General features: G+C 37.7%; 1 protein-coding gene across 1 annotated transcript in view; it reads left to right on the top strand.

Annotated features, from left to right (window-relative positions):
- The window catches only part of LOC128060038 (phospholipid-transporting ATPase ABCA3-like), a 212,443-nt gene that overhangs the window by 22,616 nt on the left and 171,928 nt on the right, over window positions 1–17,899 (top strand). The window lies entirely within an intron of this gene.

Raw genomic sequence — 17,899 nt, 5'->3', positions numbered from 1 at the left:
ATGGGAGAAAATACTAGCAAAGACTTAATCTCCAAACTATACAAGGAGCTCAAGCAGCTCAATACCAGAAAAACAACCCAATCAAAACATGGGCAAAAGAACTAAACATTTCTCCAAAGAAGATACAGATGGCTAACAAACACATGAAAAGAGGCTCAACATCACTCATTATTAGAGAAATGCAAATAAAAACTGAAATGAGGTATCATCTCACATGAGTCAGAATGGCCATCATCAAAAAATTTATAAACGACAAATGCTGGAGAGAGTGTGCAGAAAGGGGAACCCTCTTACACTGTTGGTGGGAATGCAAACTGGTACAGCCACTATGGAGAACAGTGTGAAGATTCCTTAAAAAACTGGCAATAGAACTGCCATACAACCCAGTAATTCCACTGCTGGGCATACACCCTGAGGAAACCAGAATTGAAAGAGACACATGTACCCCAGTGGTCACTGCAGCACTATTTACAATAGCTAGGGCATGGAAGCAACCTAGATATCCATTGGCAATGGATGGATAAGGAAGTTGTGGTACATATACACAGTGGACTATTACTCAGCTATAAAAAGCAATGCATTTTCAGCTCTAAAGAGGTGATGAATCTGAGGCCTATTGCTTTTTCAATGATCCAGCAGATGTTGGAACAGTTTTAGCTTTATAAAAAATTGAACAGAGAGCACTGAGAGTTCCTGTATAGCCTTCAACACAGAGTTTCCTTCATCATTATTTTTATGTTGAAGTATAGTTGATTTACAATATCATAGTTGTTTCAGGTGTACAACACAGTGATTCAATATTTTTATAGATTATATTCCATTCCAAGATTTTATAAAATAGTGGCTATATTCACTGTGCTATTTAATGTATCCTGGTAGCTTATCTATTTTATATATAATAGTTTGTACCTCTTAAACCCCAACCCCTTATTCCTTTTTCCCCTTCCTTCTCCCCACTGGTAACCACAAGTTTTTTCTCTTTAAGCCTGTTTCTGTTTTTGTATACTCATTAGATTGTTTTTAGATTCCATATATAAGTGATAACATACAGCATTTTTCTTTCTGACTTATTTCATTATGTATAATACCCTCCAGTCCATCCTGTTGTAGCAAATGGTCAAATTTCATTCTTTTTATGGCTAATAGTTCATTGCATGTATTGATATGTGTACCATTCTTTATCTCTTCATCATTAGTGGATACTTAGGTTGCTTCCACATCTTGGCTATAATAATGCTGCAGTAAATAATGCTGTTACAAACAATGGGGCGTGTGTATTTTTTCAAATTAGCATTTTTGTTTTCTTTGGCTATATACTCATAAGTGGCATTGATGGATCATATGGTAGTTCTCATTTTAGTTTTTTGATGGACCTCCATACTGCTTTCCATGCAGGGTGTACCAATTTACATTTCCACCAACAGTGTACTGAAATTCCCTTTTCACCACATCCTCACCAATATTTGTTGTTTGTAGTCTAGCTGTGGCCTTTTCTTTTCCACCTTGAGAACTTTCTTTAACATCTGTTATACAGTTGGTTTGATAATGCTGAATTATTTTAAGTTTTGTTTGCCTATAAAGATCTGATTTCTCCATCAAATATAAATAAGATCCTTGTTGGCTAGAGGATTCTTGATGCAGGTTTTTCACTTTCATTGCTGTTTTTTGATCTGTAATAATCTATGATTTTATTTGCCTTTAACAATAGACAAAAGTGTTAACTCACATACCATTTGAACAGAAAACACCATATTCAAATTCATTACATTTTCTAGTCTTTGTCACCATCTTCCAGTATTCTATTTTGACAGTTAAATTGAAATGTGCTTTCCATTCCATAGAACTTTTTAAGCATGAATTTTTAAATTTTCTTACAACAAAATCTACAAAAGTATATAATAGCAAATATTAGCTGTAGTTATTTTAAATTATTGTTACTATTTTTTTTTTAGCATTCTTCTTAAAGAGATAAGGAAACTGAATGGTTAAGTGAATTGTTCAAAATTCCTCAGTTTATAACAGGAACAGAACACAGTGTTGAATCCACGTCCTTTGTTTTAAACATTCAAAATATACTAGTTGGCTATGAAATTGGAGTTAAATGAAATAGTAGCATAACACTCATTACGCTGTGTAACTCTTGTCTTCTGGAAAACTGTAATCTATGTTTCTCAGTGCCATTGTTGATCTAGATAAAGCACATACACCAACTCCAGAAACACTGAAGAAAAACAGGCACAGACAGTAGGCAATAAAATGCATATGTGCTAACAGCAAAAAGAAATAGTTGGAAGAATTACAAGCTAAATTTATTATATAATTATTAGTCATATAAAGTTTTCACCTTCTAAAGAGTGGAATCTTCAAGTAAGATTCAAACTTCAGATCATTTGTGAGAAGGTCAAACAGTACTTAAAGTGAAGCGAATTAGGAGCAGTGGAGTTGTGCTCTTAGGCTAGATGTTTGCTGCTTTGGATAAGTTCAAGCCATTATAGACTAATTCCTTCATTTAAAAAAATTTTTTTAATTTCATATGTTTATTTTAGTTGGAGACTAATTACTTTATAATAATGTAGTGATTTTTGCCATACATTGACATGAATCATGCTCAAAATTCTCCAAGCCAGGCTTCAGCAGTACGTGAACCATGAACTTCCAGATGTTCAAACTGGTTTTAGAAAAGGCAGAGGAACCAGAGATCAAATTGCCAACATCCGCTGGATCATGGAAAAAGCAAGAGAGTTCCAGAAAAACATCTATTTCTGATTTATTGCCTATGCCAAAGCCTTTGACTGTGTGGATCACAATAAACTGTGGAAAATTCTGAAAGAGATGGGAATATCAGACCACCTGACCTGCCTCTTGAGAAATCTGTATGCAGGTCAGTAAGCAACAGTTAGAACCGGACAAGGAACAGACTGGTTCCAAATAGGAAGAAGAGTACATTAAGGCTGTATATTGTTACCGTGCTTATTTAACTTATATGCAGAATACATCATGAGAAATGCTGGCCTGGAGGAAGCACAAACTGGAATCAAGATTGCTGGGAGAAATATCAATAACCTCAGATATGCAGATGACACCACACTTATGGCAGAAAGTGAAGAAGAACTAAAGAGCCTCTTGATGAAAGTAAAGGAGGAGAGTGAAAAAGTTGGCTTAAAGCTCAACATTCAGAAAACGAAGATCATGGCATCCAGTCCCATTACTTCATGGGAAATAGATGGGGAAACAGTGGAAACAGTGGCTGACTTTATTTTTCTGGGCTCCAAAATCACTGCAGATGGTGATTGCAGCCTTGAAATTAAAAGACACTTACTCCTTGAAAGGAAAGTTATGACCAACCTAGACAGCATATTAAAAAGCAGACATTACTTTGTCAACAAAGGTCCGTCTAGTCAAGGCTATGGTTTTTCCACTGGTCATGTATGGATGTGAGAGTTGGACCTAAAGAAAGCTGAGCACGGAAGAATTGATGCTTTTGAACTGTGGTGTTGGAGAAGACTCTTGAAAGTCCCTTGGACTACAAGGAGATTCAACCGTCTTAAAGGAGATCAGTCCTGGGTGTTCATTGGAAGGACTAATGTTGAAGCTGCAACTCCAATACTTTGGCCACCTGATACAAAGAACTGACTCATTTGAAAGGACCCTGATGCTGGGAAAGATTGAGGGTGGGAGGAGAAGGGGACAACAGAGGATGAGATGGTTGGATGGCATCACCGACTCAATGGACATGGGTTTGGGTGGACTCCAGGAGTTGGTGATGGACAGGGAGGCCTGGCATGCTGCGGTTCATGGGGTCACAAAGAGTCGGACACGACTGAGCGACTGAACTGAACTGACATGAATCAGCCATGGGTGTAATGTGTTCCCCATCCTGAAACCCCTCCTACTTCCCTCCCGATTCCATCCTTCAGGGTTGTCCATTGCACCGGCTTTGAGTGCCCTGTTTCATGCATTGATCTTGGACTGGTGATCTGTTTCACATATGGTAATATACATGTTTCAACGCTATTCTCTCAAATCATCCCACCCTTGCCTTCTCCCACAGAGTCCAAAAGTCTGTTCTTTATATCTGTGTCTCTTTTGCTATCTTGCATATAAGGTGGTCATTACCATCTTTCTAAATTCCATATATACACATTAATATACTGTATTGGTGTTTTTCTTTCTGACTTACTTCACTCTGCATCATAGGCTCCAGTTTCATCCACCTCTCAAACTGATTTATATGCATTCTTTTTAATAGCTGGGTAATATTCCATATTGTGTATATATACATATATATATACCAAAGCTTTCTTACCCATTCATCTGCTGATAGACATTTAGGTTGCTTCCATGTCCTAGTTACTGTAAACTGTGCTGTGATGAACATTGGAGTACACATGTCTCTTTCAGTTCTGGTTTCCTCAGCGTGTATGCCCAGCAGTGGGATGGTAGTGTCGTATGATAAGAATTAGACTAAGAAATATTGTTGTTTTGTTGTTCAGTCACTAAGTGTGTCAGACTCTTTGCAACTTCATGGATTGAAGGCTCCTCTGTCCTACACTATCGCCCAGAGTTTGCTCAAATTCTCGTCCATTGAGTTGGTGATGCAGTGTAATCATCTCATCCCCTACCACCCCTTCTTTTGCCTTCAGTCTTTCCTAGCATCAAAGTCTTTTCCAATGAGTTGGCTTTTCACATCAGATAGCCAAAGTTTTGGAATTTCAGCTTCAGCATCAGTCTTTCCAAATAAATATTCAGTTGATTTCCTTTAGGATCGACTGGTTTGATCTTGCAGTCCAAGAGACTCTCAAGAGTCTTCTCTGCCCCCACAATTCAAAAACATCCATTCTTTGGTACTCAACTTTCTTTACAGGCTAACTCTCACATCCATACATGACCACTGGAAAAACCATAGCTTTGACTATACGGATCTTTGTTGCCGAATTACGTCTGCTTTTTAATACATTGTCTAGATTTGTCATAACTTTCCTCCCAAGGAACAAGCCTCTTTTAATTTCATGGCTGCAGTCACCATCTGCCATGATTTTGGAGCCCAAGATAATAAAATCTGTCAGTTTTCATTTTTTCCCCTTCTATTTGCCATGAAGAGATGGGGCCAGATGCCATGATCTTAATTTTTTGAATATTGAGTTTAAATCCAGCTTTTCACTCTTCTCTTTCACCCTCATCAAGAGACTGTTTAGTTTCTCTCCACTTTCTGCCATTATAGTGGTATCATCTGCATATCTGAGGTTGTTGATATTTCTCCTGGCAACCTTGATTCACAATTGCACTCATTTCACATGCTAGTAAAGTAATGCTCAAAATTCTTCAAGTCAAGCTTCAGCAATACATGAACCATGAACTTCTAGATGTTCAAGCTGGTTTTAGAAAAGGCAGAGGAACCAGAGATCAAATTGCCAACATCCACTGGATCATCAAAAAAGCAAGTGAGTTCCAGAAAAACATTTATTTCTGATTTATTGACTATGCCAAAGCCTTTGACTGTCTGGATAACAATAAACTGCAGAAAAGTCTGAAAGAGATGGGAATACCAGACCACCTGACCTGCCTCTTGAGAAACCTATATGCAGATCAGGAAGCAACAGTTAGAACTGGACATGGAACAACGGACTGGTCCAAATAGGAAAAGGAGTATGTTAAGGCAGTGTATTGTCACCCTGCTTATTTAACTTATATGCAGAGTACATCATGAGAAACGCTGGGCTGGAGGAAGCACAAACTGGAATCAAGATTGCTGGGAGAAATATCAATAACCTCAGATATGCAGATGATACCACACTTATGGCAAAAAGTGAAGAAGAACTAAAGAGCCTCTTGATGAAAGTGAAAGAGGAGAGTGAAAAAGTTGGCTTAAAGCTCAACATTCAGAACACTAAGATCATGGCATCTGGTCCCATCACTTCATGGGAAATAGATGGGGAAACAGTGGAAACAGTGTCAGACTTTATTTTTCTGGGCTCCAAAATCACTGCAGATGGTGATTGCAGCCATGAAGTTAAAAGGCGCTTATTCCTTGGAAGGAAAGTTGTGACCAACCTAGACAGCATATTAAAAAGCAGAGACATTACTTTGTCAACAAAGGGTCCATCTAGTCAAGGCTATGGTTTTTCCAGTGGTCATGTATGGATGTGAGAGTTGGACCTAAAGAAAGCTGAGCACAGAAGAATTGATGCTTTTGGACTGTGGTGTTGGAGAAGACTCTTGAGAGTCCCTTGGACTGCAAGGACATCCAACCAGTCCATCCTAAAGGAGATCAGTCCTGGGTGTTCATTGGAAGGACTGATGTTGAAGCTGCAACTCCAATACTTTGGCCACCTGATGGGAAGAGCTGACTCATTTAAAAAGACCGTTCTGCTGGGAACGATTGAGAGCAGGAGGAGAAGGGGACGGCAGAAGATGATATGGCTGGATGGCATCACCAACTCAATGGACATGGGTTTAGGTGGACTCCAGGAGTTGGTGATGGACAGGGAGGCCTGGCGTGCTGTAATTCATGGGGTCACATAGAGTCGGACACGACTGAGCGACTGAACTTAACTGAACCTTGATTCCAGCTTGCGACTCACCCGTCCTGGCATTTCCCATAATGTAATCTACATATAAGACAAATAAGCAAGGTGGGAAAATATACAGCTTTGTTGTACTCCTTTCCAGTTTGAACCAGTCAGTTATAAGATTCTAACTGTTGCCTCTTGACCTGTACACAGATTTCTCAAGATGTGGTCTGGTACTCCCACCTCTTTAAGAATTTTCCACAGTTTGTTGTGATCCACAGAATCGAAGCTTTAATGTAGTCAGTGAATCAGAAAGAGATGTTTTTCTGGAATTTTGTTGCTTTTTATATGATCTAATGGATGTTGGTTATTTGATCTCTGGCTCGTCTTCCCTTTCTAAACACAGCTTGTATATAAATTGAAATCTGGAAGTTCTTAATTAATATGCTGCTGAAGTCTAACTTGAAGGACTTTGAGCATAACTTTTATAGCATGTGAAATGTCACAATTGTAAGGTAGTTTGAACATCCTTTGGCATTACTCTTCTTTGTTACTGGAATGAAAACTGACATTTTCCCATCTTGTGGCCATTGCTGACTTTTCCAAATTTGCTGATATATTGAGTGAAACACTTTAACAGCATCAAGAATCATCAATGCTCCTTAACTCTAAAGTTTTGTGACTTTTTTTTTAAAAAAAAAGCTCAATAAACTTCTCAGAGAATCTATCAGAAATGTACCTGAGAATTAACATTAATACTTCAAGCCCTAATTCCTGAATGTCTCTTACTAAATTGTTTAAGCCTCAATTTCCTCAGCTGTAAAATTGGGATGACATTACCATTTCAACGCTTTAAATATCTCTCTTCTGGCCTTTAGAGTTTGTGCTGAAAAATCATCTGATGTCCTTAAGAATATTCTCTTGTATGTTACTTGTTGCTTTTCCCTTGTTGCCTTTAATATTTTCTCCTTGTTTTAATTTTTGTTGACTTGATTACTAAGTGTCTTGGCAAGTTTCCTCCTTGGCATACCCTGTTTGGGACTCTCAGCACTTCCTCATCCTTGAGTATTTTCTTTCCCATGTTAGTGAGGTTTTTGACTATTTTCTCTTCAAATATTTTCTCAGTTCCTTTCTCTCTCTCTTCTCCTTCTGTTGTTGTTCAGTAGCTAAGTCATATCTGACTGTTGGCGACCCCGTGAACCGTAGGCTTCCCTGTCCTTCACTATCACTTGAAGTTTGCTCAAACTTCTGTCCACTGGAGCAGTGATACCATCCAACCGTCTCATCCCCTGTCACCCACTTCTCCTCCTGCCCTCAATCTTTCCCAGCATCAGGGTCTTTTCCAGTGAGTTGGCTCTTCACATCAGGTGGCCAAATTATTGGAGCTTCAGCTTTAGCATAAGCTCTTCCAATGAATGTTCAGAATTGATTTCCTTCAGAATTGACTGGTTTGATGTCCTTGCTGTCCAAGGAATTTTCAAGTGTCTTCTCTAGCACCACAATTCAAAAGCATCAGTTCCTCAGAACTCAGCTTTCTTTATGGTCCAACTCTCATTTCCTCCTCCAGGGAATCTTCCTAACCCAGGAATCAAAGGCACATCTCCTGCACTGGCAGGCAGATTCTTTCCATTGAGCCACCTGGGAAGATCAGAAAGGTCTTAATGACTCGAATAACTATGATATTGTAGTCACTCACCTAGGCCAGACATCCTGGAGTGTGAAGTCAAGTGGACCTTAAGAAGCATTACTACAAACAAAGCTTGTGGAGATGATAGAATTCCAGCTGAACTATTTAAAATCCAAAAGATGATGCTGTTAAAGTGCTGTACTCAATATGTCAGCAAATTTGGAAACTCAGGAATGGCCACAGGACTGGAATAGGTCAGTTTTCATTTCAATCCCAAAAAAGGACAATGCAAAAGAATATTCCAACTGCTGTACATTTGCACTCATTTACAGATTAGCAAGGTTATGCCTAAAATCCTTCAAGCTAGGCTTCAGTAGTACGTGTACTGAGAACTTCCAGATGTACAGAGTTTCAAAGAGACAGAGGAACTAGAGATCAAATTGCCAACATTCATTGGATCATGAAGGGAGTTTCAAAAAAACATCTGCTTCTGCTTCATTGACCACACTAAGCCCTGACTGTGTAGATCACAAAAAGCTGTGGAAAATTCTTAAAGAGATAGAAATACCAAACCACCTTACCTGACTCCTGAGAAATCTGTATGCAGGTCAAGAGGCAACAGTTAGAACTGGACATGGAACAACTGATTGGTTCTAAATTGGGAAAGGAGCACGTCAAGACTGTATATTATCACCCTGCTTATTCAACTTCTATGCAGAGAGCATCATGCAAAAATGCCAAGCTGGATGAATCACAACCTGAAATCAAGTTTGCAGGGAGAAATATCAACAACTTCAGACATGCAGATGATACCACTCTAATGGCAGAAAGGGAAAGGACTTAACAGCCTCTTGATGGAGGTGAAAGAGGAGAATGAAAAGACTGGCTTGAAACTCCATATTAAAAATTATGGCATCCAAAAAAAAAAAAAATAAAAAAAAAAAAAAAAATTATGGCATCCAGTCCCACAGCTTCATTGCAAATAGAAGGGGAAAAAGTGAGAGCAGTGACAGATTTTATTTTGTTGGGCTCTAAAATCACTGTGGATGGTGACTGCAGCCATGAAATTAAAATATGTTTGCTTCTTGGAAGGAAAGCTATGAAATTAAAAACCTAGACAGCGTTTTGGGATTCCCAGGTGGCACTAGTGATAAAGAATGCAGAAGACATAAGAGATGGCAGTTCAGTCCCTGGGCTGGGAAGATCCCCTGGAGGAGGACATGACAACCCACTCCAGTATTCTTGCCTGGAGAATCCCATGGACAGAGGAGCTTTGTGGGCTACAGTTCAGGGTCACAAAGAGTCAGACAAGACTGAAGCAATTTCGCACACACACAGACAGCATATTAAAATGCAGAGACATCACTTTGCTAACAAAGGTCAGTATAGTCAAAGCTATGGTTTTCCCAGTAGTCATGTTCAGATGTGAGATTTGTACCGTAAAGAAGTCTGAGGGCCAAAGAATTGATGCTTTTGAATTGTGGTGCTATGGAAGACTCTTGAGATTCCCTTGGACTAAAAGAAATCAACCCTGAATATTCATTGGAAGGACGAAGATGAAGCTCCAATACTTTAGCTACCTGATTTGAATAGCCAACTCATTGCAAAATACCCTAATGTTGGGGAATATTGAAGGCAAAAGGAGAAAGGGGCTGTGGAGGATAAGATGGTTAGTTAGCATCACTGATTTAATGGGCATGTGTCTGAACAAACTCTGGGAGATAGTTGAGCACAGAGGAGCCTGGCATGCTATAGTGACTTAGTGACTGAACAACAAAAACAACAGTGACTAATGATACTGAGCATCTTTTCTTGTGGTTATTGCACATTGGTACTACAACTTCGGAGAATTGTTGCACATTGGTACAACTCCTTTACCCATTTTTAAGTCAGTTGTTTATTTTGTTCAGTTGTAAGAATTTTATATATCCTAGATACAAGCCCTTTATTATATATATATATATATATATGACATTTTCATCTATTTTGTAGGTTGTATTTTCACTTTCTTGATAGTACTTTTTCATAGACAAAGGTTTATATTTTTGATCACATTCAATTTATCTCTTTTTTCATTGTTTATGTTTTGGTATTGTCTGTTTGCCAAATTGAAAGTCATGAGTATCTGCCCCTGTGTTTTTTGTAACAGTTTTTAAAAAATAGCTTTAGGTATTAGGTTGAATTTTTCAATCTAAGTTACTTTTTCTACGTATTGCAAGTTGAATTCAACTTGCATGTGAATATCCAGTTATCTCAACAGTACTAATGGAAAAGAGACTTCGTTCCCAATTTTTCATAGCATCTTGTAAAAAATAAATTCACCATTACTCACAATTGTATTGTATTCTTCTGTATATCTATCCTTTGCTAGTATCACAGAATTTGGTAGTTTTGAAATTGAGAAGTATAAGTTTTCTAATCTCGTTCTTTATCAAGACTGTTTTGGCTATTCAAGGTCCTTTGCAATTCTATGTAAGTTTTACAGTTTAGCTTTTTTATTTCAGCAAAAAGTGCTATTGATATTTCAAAAATGTTAGAGCTAATAAACAGATTCAACTAAGTTTCAGGATACAAAGCCAACATACAATAATCGGTGGTATATCTACCAATCTGTAATAAGCAACAAAAAGGAAATGAAGAAAATCATTCCATTTACATTAGAATTAAAAGAATAAAATGCTTATGAATATATTTAAACAAGAAGTGCAACACACATACTGACTGTTACAAAACATTGCTCAAAGAAATTAAAGAAGACATAGGTAAGTAGGAAAACATCCTGTGTTCAGGTATTAGAAGAGTACTTTGTTAATACTTAAAATAGTCTGTAGCTTCAATGCAATAGTGAAAGTCTAAGTTGCTCAGTCGTGTTCCACACTTTGCAACCCTTTGGGCTATACAATCCATGGAATTCTCCAGGCCAGAATACTGGAGTGGGTAGCCTTTGCCTTCTCCAGGGGATCTTCCCAAACCAGGGATTGAACCAGGGTCTCCTGCATTGCAGGTGGATATATATGCCTATATATATATATTTCACAGCATCAGCATCAGTGTCTTGTCTGATTTGGGGGTGCTTTTTGGTTTTTGGAGGGATTCCTTGGTTTTCTTTCTTTTTGATTATTTATTACTGATTTGTAGATATACCACTGATTATTGTGTGTTGGCTTTGTATCCTGAAATTTTGTTGAATGCTTACTAGCTCTAACATTTCTTTTTTTTATGGAATCTTTTGGATTTTCTGTACATAAGTTCTGTGAGTAAAGATAGGTTTTCTTCTTCCTATCCAATTTGGTTGCCTTTTATTTCTTTATCTTGGCTAATTTTCATGAATATAACATCAAATACAGTGTTGAATAGAAGGGGGAGAGTCTACATGCTTATTTTGTTCTTGATCACTAAGGAAAGCTTTCTGTCCTTCACCACTGAGTGTGATCTTTAGTTGTGGGTTTTTTTTAAATAGATGATCTTTTATAGGGGATCTTTGTTTTGATTAAGAAAGCACCCCTTTTTATGATTTTGTTAAGACTTTTAAATTTTCAACATTGAAATTGAAGTGTTGGATATTATCAAATACTTTCTACCTCAGTTAAAATAAACATGCCACTTTTTAAATTCTGTTTTTGTTTTGTAGAAGTATGAGTCACAGAAGTATATATTTTGAAAGTGTGCAACAGTATGACTTGATGATTTTATATCCATACGTGAAACGTGAAATATTCATCATATTCAAGCTAATTAACACATACAACACCATGTGCTGTGCTATGCTTAGTCGATCAGTTTTGTCCAACTCTTTGCGACCCCATGGACAATAGCCCACCAGGCTCCTTTGTCCACGGGGATTCTCCAGGCAAGAATACTGGAGTGGGTTGCCATACCCTTCTCCAGGGGATCTTCCCAAACCATGGATCAAACCCAGGTCTCCCACAATGCAGGAGGACTCTTTACCATCTGAGCCACCACAGAAGCCCATGAACTGGAGTGGGTAGCCTATCCCTTCTCCAGGGGAACTTCCTGAGCCAGGAATTGAACTCGGGTCTCCCGCATTGTAGGGGAATATTTACCAGCTGAGCTACCATGTTTACTTTGTGTGTGTGTGTTAAGAACACTTAGAAATTTCATGTTGATGTATGGCAAAAACCACTACAGTATTGTAAAATAATTAGCCTCCAATTAAAATAAATAATTTAAATTTTAAAATAATTACAGTAGGAAAAAAGAACTACTTTCTCAGCAAATTTCAAGCATATTTAAATTATTAACTATATTCACTATACTGTACATTAGCTACACAGAATTTATTCATCTTATAGCTGAAAGCTTGAATCCTTTGACAGACATCTTTCAGTTCCCCCCAAAGCACAGCCCTTGGCAAACACTGTTAACATGTAAGTGAGATCACACAATATTTCTCTTTATGTGTCTCACTTATTTCACTTAATATAATGTGTCTTTCAGATTTATTCATGTTGTTGAAAATGGCAAGATTTCTTTATCTTTGTGGCTGAATAATATTTCATTGTGAATATATATACCACATTTTCTTTATTTGTCTGTTGATAGATACTTAGATAGTTTTTATGTCTTGGCTATTTTGAAAAATGCTACAGTGAACATGGGAGTGCAGATACCTCTTTAAAGTCCTGTTTTCTTTTTCTGTGTATATATATATTTGGTTGGATCACTGGAACATATGTTTAAAATTTTTGAGAAACTTTATACTATTATTCATAGTGGCTGTACCAGTTTGTATTCCCACCAATAGTGCACCATGGTCAAGAAAATAATATTTAGGAAAGAAATGTTATTTTAACATAAACAGTAAAATGGACTAAAATGGCTAGTGTGTCTACATTAAAATAAGTTCAAGTTCAGTTTATGTATCCTGATATAATTAAATCATGTAAGTAGGAATTTATAGTTCCATATGTATTTCCATTGTTTTACTTTGAGTTATTTAGGATAATTACATGTAAGAACATATAATACAATATACTGAATCTGCTTCTCTGACATTATTACCTATTAAAATGGCTCAGCAAGTAGTTTTCACCAAGAGAATAGTCTAAAGCTGCCTCCAAATTAAACACTGTAGGAGTTTTCAAGGAAATTGTTGGTATGAATGAAGAAACAACATATAGTATGTTTCTCTTGTATTTGACTATACATTTAACCAGCACATTAAAATGTTTCAGTTCAGTTCAGTTGAGTCACTCAGTCATGTCCAACTCTTTGTGACCCCATGAATTGCAGCACGCCAAGCCTCCCTGTCCATCACCAACTCCGGAGTTCACTCAGATTCACGTCCATCGAGTCAGTGATGCCATCCAGCCATCTCATCCTCTGTCGTCTGCTTCTCCTCCTGCCCCCAATCCCTCCCAGCATCAGAGTCTTTTCCAATGAGTCAGTTCTTCACATGAGGTGGCCAAAGTACTGGAGTTTCAGCTTTAGCATCACTCCCTCCAAAGAAATCCCAGGGCTAATCTCCTTCAGAATGGACTGGGTGGATCTCCTTGCAGTCCAAGGACTCCCAAGAGTCTTCTCCAACACCACAGTTCAAAAGCATCAATTTTTCGGCTCTCAGCCTTCTTCACAGTTCAACTCTCATATCCATACATGACCACTGGAAAAACCATAGTCTTGACTAGACGGACCTTAGTCGGCAAAGTAATGTCTCTGCTTTTGAATATGCTATCTAGGTTGGTCATAACTTTTCTTCCAAGGAGTAAGCGTCTTTTAATTTCATGGCTGCAGTCACCATCTGCAGTGATTTTGGAGCCCAAAATAATAAAGTCTGACGCTGTTTCCACTGTTTCCCCATCTATTTCCCATGAAGTGATGGGACCAGATGCCATGATCTTCATTTTCTGAATGTTGAGCTTTAAGCTAACTTTTTCACTCTCCTCTTTCACTTTCATCAAGAGACTTTTGAGTTCCTCTTCACTTTCTGCCATAAGGGTGGTGTCATCTGCATATCTGAGGTTATTGATATTTCTCCCGGCAATCTTGATTCCAGCTTATGTTGCTTCCAGTCCAGCGTTTCTCATGATGTACTCTGCATAGAAGTTAAATAAGCAGGGTGACAATATACAGCCTTGACGTACTCCTTTTCCTATATGGAACCATGTCTACATATAACTAAAAAATACAGAAACAAACAACTCCAAACCACCATATGACACACAGATCTAACAAAGTATATGTGGTCAGAGATTCCGCAAAATATTTAAAGATGGACTGACTTTCCTTCTATGGGAAAATGTAGGAAGTGTTTTGAAAGGCCATTGTTTTCAGAGGCTGTTGTTCAATGTATACACTTAAGGTACAATATTATAGTGTTATAACAAGAAATCCTGTATTAAGATCAATTCAAATTGGATTTCACAAGTTAGTAAATGCTTTGACAATGTAATAGAAAGTGCATCTTTTTACTTTCCATTTTTATGAAATGTAATTATTTGATGTTTATACAGTTAAAAATTGAAAGCAGCCAAATATTAAACAACATACATATTAAAATTTGGGGTTGTAGTTTGTATTTTAAAATAAACAGCTTCCTATTGTTTGCTTCCAGCTCTAATAACAGCATAAAGAGAAGCACATTCAAAATACTGATTTACTTTGATAGCGAAGGATTGTTTTTTGAAGATTAATGAAAGTAGCTGCTGCTGCTAAGTCACGTCAGTCGTGGCCAACTCTGTGTGACCCCATAGACTGCAGCCCATCAGGCTCCTCTGTCCCTGGAATTCTCCAGGCAAGAATACTGTAGCGGGTTGCCATTTCCTTCTCCAATGCCTGAAAGTGAAAAGTGAAAGTGAAGTCCCTCGGTCGTGCCCAACTCTTTGCTACCCCATGGACTGTAGCCTACCAGGCTCCTCCGTCCATGGGATTTTCCAGGCTAGAGTACTGGAGTCATTTCCTTCTCCAATGAAAGTAGACATGACCCATTAAGTTGAAGGGTACTATTTAACATACTCAACAGTTTACATAACATTTTAAAATATATTTTTATTATTTTATTTTTTCTCTACTGTCTCTTCTTTGTGGTGCATGGGCCTTCTTCTCTAGTTGCAGAGCACAGGCTCTAGAGCATGGGGGCTTCAACAACTGTGGCAAGTGGGCTTAGTTCCTCCCCTCCACACCACGCAAAACCGGTGTACCCTACATAGTATGGCAGATTTTTAACTACTGGACCACCAGGAAAGTCTTAAAATATGTTTTTTAAAGAGCTAAACAGCTGTATTCACCGATAGCAATGCTATACCTACTTGATGATGACTTGAAACAAACCAAATGCCCATAAGGAAAAAAAATGCTGTAGTTATTTTTTATCTAAATTTACTTTTAGTCCATGGTCTGGTAGCATTTTCCTCTTAATACAGTACTACTTTTCTATAAGGCAGTTCCTGGGAGCTAGACTGCTCTAGGTAATGAGAGAGTTAAGGTAAAGAGTAATTGCTTGAAGTTTAAATAGATAGTAACTTTTTGCTCTGGCTTAGTGAGCTAGTCTAATCAGTTGTATCTAAAAATAGGCAATTCTTTAAAAGGTTCTAATTTCTTTATTGTCTGCAATCTTTGGAAATTAATAGTATGAAACGACAAAATTAGCAAATGTACTGAAGTCTGTGTACAAATTACTTCTAATTTCAAGCTCTCATGTGATAATGTTTTGTTTTTATTTAAGTGGCTCCAAAGATAGTTATATACAAATATTTTTTTAAAGGAAACTGCTCATTTTAAATTACATCTGCATCATACCTTAATTTCATGATAGTTTATTTAACAGGTCTTAGTCATGGACTTTTCCAAGATGAGGTTTTATATTTCCCTCCCGTAGCTCCTGGTTGTCAGAAAACCCATGTTTTCCGTTATTGAAGGAGTTTGGTCTTGCTGATGTTAGTGTTTGTCCAATATTTTCCCCCATCTTTATTTTTAGGAGGCATTTCCTCTGGTTTGCTCTTTTCATCTTCTTTAAAAGCTGCTGCTACTGAAAGGATTTATTGGAGCAAGAGCTGAAACAGCTTTGTTACCTCAGGCATACTTGATACAAGTCTCATAAAAAAGTTGATGCTTTCTTTCTCTGTTGTCTGACTACCAAATCCAAGCTTGTAGATCTTTATAAGCATTGTTGAGAAATTAAGTTTCTCCTTCAGCTCATTGCTTCTCAGCACTTCTCAACTGGCACTTTGTCCCATTACTCCAGAGGCTTTAGCTAGCTGTGGGTTCTCAGGCTTTTCTCCCTCCTTCCTGCCCATCATTTTCCCCACCACAGCCATGCCAAGGACTCTAGCATTTCTTTTTGATTCTTTCTTATCCATCTCTCTACATTATCAGTCTATTCTTGCATGCTGTGTACTTTTTCCATTAAAGGCCTTATCATGTTAATCATGGTTTTAAATAATCCTGGTTTATTTATTTTTTAATTAATTAATTAATTTTAACTGGAGACTAATTACTTTACAATATTGTAGTGGTTTTTGCCATACATTGACATGAATCAGCCGTGGGTGTACATGTGTTCCCCATCCTGAACCCCTCTCCTAACTCCCTCCCCATCCCATCCCTCAAGGTCATCCCAGTGCACCTGCCCTGAGCACCCTGTCTCATGCATCGAACCTGGACTGGCAATCTGTTTCACATATGATTATATACATGTTTCAATGCTATAATAGACCTGATTTAATATTTCCAACATTTTGCATATCAGAGTGATTCTGATGCTGCTTTAGTTTCTTCAAACTGTGGTGTTTTTTCCCCCTCCTTTAGTATGTGGTATAAATTTTCATTAAAATATGTACATAAGGGTCTAGGGAAAAGGAAATATAGTGAATAGGACATTAGTGACATATTGGTAAGGTGTAGTGGGGAGAGAAAGGATTCCGTAGTACTATGATTGGGCTTTAGTCTTTTGATGAGCTTATGTTGCTGATCTATGAAATCATCACTGCTTCTCGGTTTCCTCCTCTTTAGAAGAGACAAGATGACTAGAGCAGGTTGGACTTTTCCTTCCCCTAGGTAGGTTATGCTCTGGTAAAATACTTTCTCATGAATCAGGCCTAATTAAGAATAGAATGCACTGGCACATTTCAAAATGGTTCCTTCTTCCCTTCTTCCATGATTCCGGGAAGCACGAGGGGAGTTTTCTCGTATATTTGCCATGAGAAACTGATAAGGATCTTGGAGGTAAATTGACAAAAACATGGATTCACAAGTTCCTTATGACTTGGACACCCTGGACTTTTTAATTCTTTAGCCTTGTCCTAGTAAGCCCCCAGAAATTTGTTAATTATAGTTTAGGATTTTCTACTGTAGCACTGGATCTTTTAGAGATTCTGTTTAGAGTTTCTATTCCGTTAAATTTTATTCTCTGTATTTGCCTATCTGGCTCTCCAGTTTTAGGGACAGTGTATTGCCCTGTGACCTCACTTATCTGATTGATCTAAGAAGAGTTATAGACTTTTCAGTTCAGCTTTCTACTTGTTAGGATGGAGTAGTGACTTCTAAGTTCTTTTTCCAAACCAGAAACTGGAAACTGAACCTTATTTTTTTTTTATACTGATGAATACCTTTCCAATTTTATATATCCTGATGGTTATTTTGATGGAAATCAGCATGAGAGAGAATGGAGAGATAGGACCACCATCTCAAGCAATAGGTCTGCTTATTGCTTTGAGTCTTATTTTATGGACTTCTGATGATTGCTTATTTTTGTTTCAGTCACCTATTAACATTTCAATCAACATGTTTGGCTCTAGGCAGAGAC

This window comes from Budorcas taxicolor, chromosome 2 (genome assembly GCF_023091745.1).
Source record: "Budorcas taxicolor isolate Tak-1 chromosome 2, Takin1.1, whole genome shotgun sequence".
NCBI lineage: Eukaryota > Metazoa > Chordata > Mammalia > Artiodactyla > Bovidae > Budorcas > Budorcas taxicolor.
This window is presented reverse-complemented; position numbering and strand designations above follow the sequence as displayed.